At 57.9% G+C, this 2,500-nt stretch overlaps 1 non-coding gene across 1 annotated transcript in view; it reads left to right on the plus strand.

Annotated features, from left to right (window-relative positions):
- The first annotated feature begins 1,783 nt into the window (after positions 1-1,783).
- LOC124761604 overlaps positions 1,784-2,500 on the plus strand; it is a 1,909-nt gene continuing 1,192 nt past the window's right edge. The window contains exon 1 of the ribosomal RNA XR_007012445.1: positions 1,784-2,500. This exon is cut by the window's right edge and continues 1,192 nt beyond it. This is a non-coding gene — a ribosomal RNA (small subunit ribosomal RNA).

Raw genomic sequence — 2,500 nt, forward strand, 5'->3', positions numbered from 1 at the left:
CTCTGTAATTGTTATACGACTCGTTCAATTAGTGTAGTGTTGCCCACCCGCAACCCTCGCAATATAGTTCGCTACTCGCACTGCCCGCTCCCCTGTGTATCGCTTCATGTTAAACACCTTGCAAGTCTTGCTGACTTTCCACATGCTCCTGCTGTACACTGTAATGTGGATGGCAGCAGGACGTACATGCCGCCCCTCCCCACGTCCCCACCTTGCCCCCCTGCCTTCGCAAGCTGGTTGGTGAGAAGTTTGCATGTTCAATGCCCTTCGCATGCGACGTACTCAGGCTACGTTGTGGTGCGGCCTGTGTCAACCGTCCGCTAATGTCGTACGCGTAAACCACAATCTGTACTGCACATTCGTCCTTATGTACCGAATGATACATCGTGGCACATGTGTGACCGTACAACGACTGCGCCCAAAAACGGCGGACCATACAGTGCAAATATTGTGCACGCAGCTACGTGTCGTCTCCCTATGAGAGCTGGATTGCAGTGTGGTACGCCATAGAGACGTGTGGGAGGAACGGACGCCGTGGATGGCGATCAGCATGAGCTGTCTGTTGATGTATTCGGACCTAGTCGTCTCTCCTCACACACCGTGATGGCATGGTGCACCGCGTTCCATATCTGCGACATGCTACAGAGGCCGGTTGACAGTCGTTCGAGCAATGGACATCGCATACGTACGGGGGCCACCTTCCACGTATTGTCTAGGCGTGCACATTTTGTTGCGTGTATGTGGGCAGACGTAGTGTGGCGTGACACCTGACACAGGCATGCAATAATCGTTGAAGTTGCAAATGGCGATGGACGCCTGCGTTTTCTGGTGAAGTTACGCAAATGAACAAATGGTAACCTGTTGTGGTGCGGTTGTTCTCGCTAGGGGTGAATCGGTGATGGCGACGATAGGTTGAGGTACGAACCGGTTGTTCCAGCGATACCCACCATGCCGACGAAACTGAACGGCATCTGGGTGTGAAGCGATACGCGGCGGTGGCTGGGTGGGACCGTCCCCGGCCGGTGAGGGGGCGCCTCCCGGCGTGCTGGCCGCGCGGTGCGTGGGCGCACGCGCTACAGCCGGCTGGTGGGGGCGGCCAGTGGCAGGCGCGCCGGCCGACGGACGCGGCAGGCGTCGCAGCTGCGCGCCGGCGCACCCTGCGCGCGGCGCCGTGCGGCCAAAGTAGGTCCTCGCGGGCCCGGTGCGAAGCGCGGTGGACATCTTCAGTGTGCTGGTCCGATTGAGGACTGTGTGCGTTGAGGATGCGCCGCCGCCCGGCGCTCGGCGCCGCGACGCCGTCTGCTGCTCGGTCGCCCCAGCGGTTCTCGCTGGTGGTTTGTATCGCAGCTGTGCGGATGTGTTGGCGCGTGCGCTGTGCTGGGAGAGTTCGCTTCGGCACCCAAGTGGGGCTTTTGTCCTTCTGTGGCGCTGGCGTTGGAGCTGCCGGTCACCGTAGGTGGCGCGTGTTGTCTCCCGCCGGCAATGCCACGACAGCACGCTCCCGGGCCTCTGTCGGCAGCGGCAAGCTCAGTTGGGAGCACGGGTGGTCGCACCGAAAGCGTCTACTCGCCTAACTCCGGGCGATTGCGCCTCTCTCGAACCCGACCAAGTACTTGGGACGGCGCTGCGCGCCGCCGGGACCTGAGAGGGTTTCGAGGTGTATTGTGCAGGGGAGCTCAGCCTCCTCCTGTTTGCAGAATGATTGAGCGGACGCTTGCGTGTTCGCGCGGGCCCCCGGGACACACTCCCGGGCGGCCGGCTGCTCAGCTCTAGTTGACGCAGCTCCCTGGTTGATCCTGCCAGTAGTCATATGCTTGTCTCAAAGATTAAGCCATGCATGTCTCAGTACAAGCCGCATTAAGGTGAAACCGCGAATGGCTCATTAAATCAGTTATGGTTCCTTAGATCGTACCCACGTTACTTGGATAACTGTGGTAATTCTAGAGCTAATACATGCAAACAGAGTCCCGACCAGAGATGGAAGGGACGCTTTTATTAGATCAAAACCAATCGGTCGGCTCGTCCGGTCCGTTTGCCTTGGTGACTCTGAATAACTTTGGGCTGATCGCACGGTCCTCGTACCGGCGACGCATCTTTCAAATGTCTGCCTTATCAACTGTCGATGGTAGGTTCTGCGCCTACCATGGTTGTAACGGGTAACGGGGAATCAGGGTTCGATTCCGGAGAGGGAGCCTGAGAAACGGCTACCACATCCAAGGAAGGCAGCAGGCGCGCAAATTACCCACTCCCGGCACGGGGAGGTAGTGACGAAAAATAACGATACGGGACTCATCCGAGGCCCCGTAATCGGAATGAGTACACTTTAAATCCTTTAACGAGTATCTATTGGAGGGCAAGTCTGGTGCCAGCAGCCGCGGTAATTCCAGCTCCAATAGCGTATATTAAAGTTGTTGCGGTTAAAAAGCTCGTAGTTGGATTTGTGTCCCACGCTGTTGGTTCACCGCCCGTCGGTGTTTAACTGGCATGTATCGTGGGACGT

This window comes from Schistocerca piceifrons, unplaced genomic scaffold, assembly GCF_021461385.2.
Source record: "Schistocerca piceifrons isolate TAMUIC-IGC-003096 unplaced genomic scaffold, iqSchPice1.1 HiC_scaffold_584, whole genome shotgun sequence".
Lineage (NCBI taxonomy): Eukaryota > Metazoa > Arthropoda > Insecta > Orthoptera > Acrididae > Schistocerca > Schistocerca piceifrons.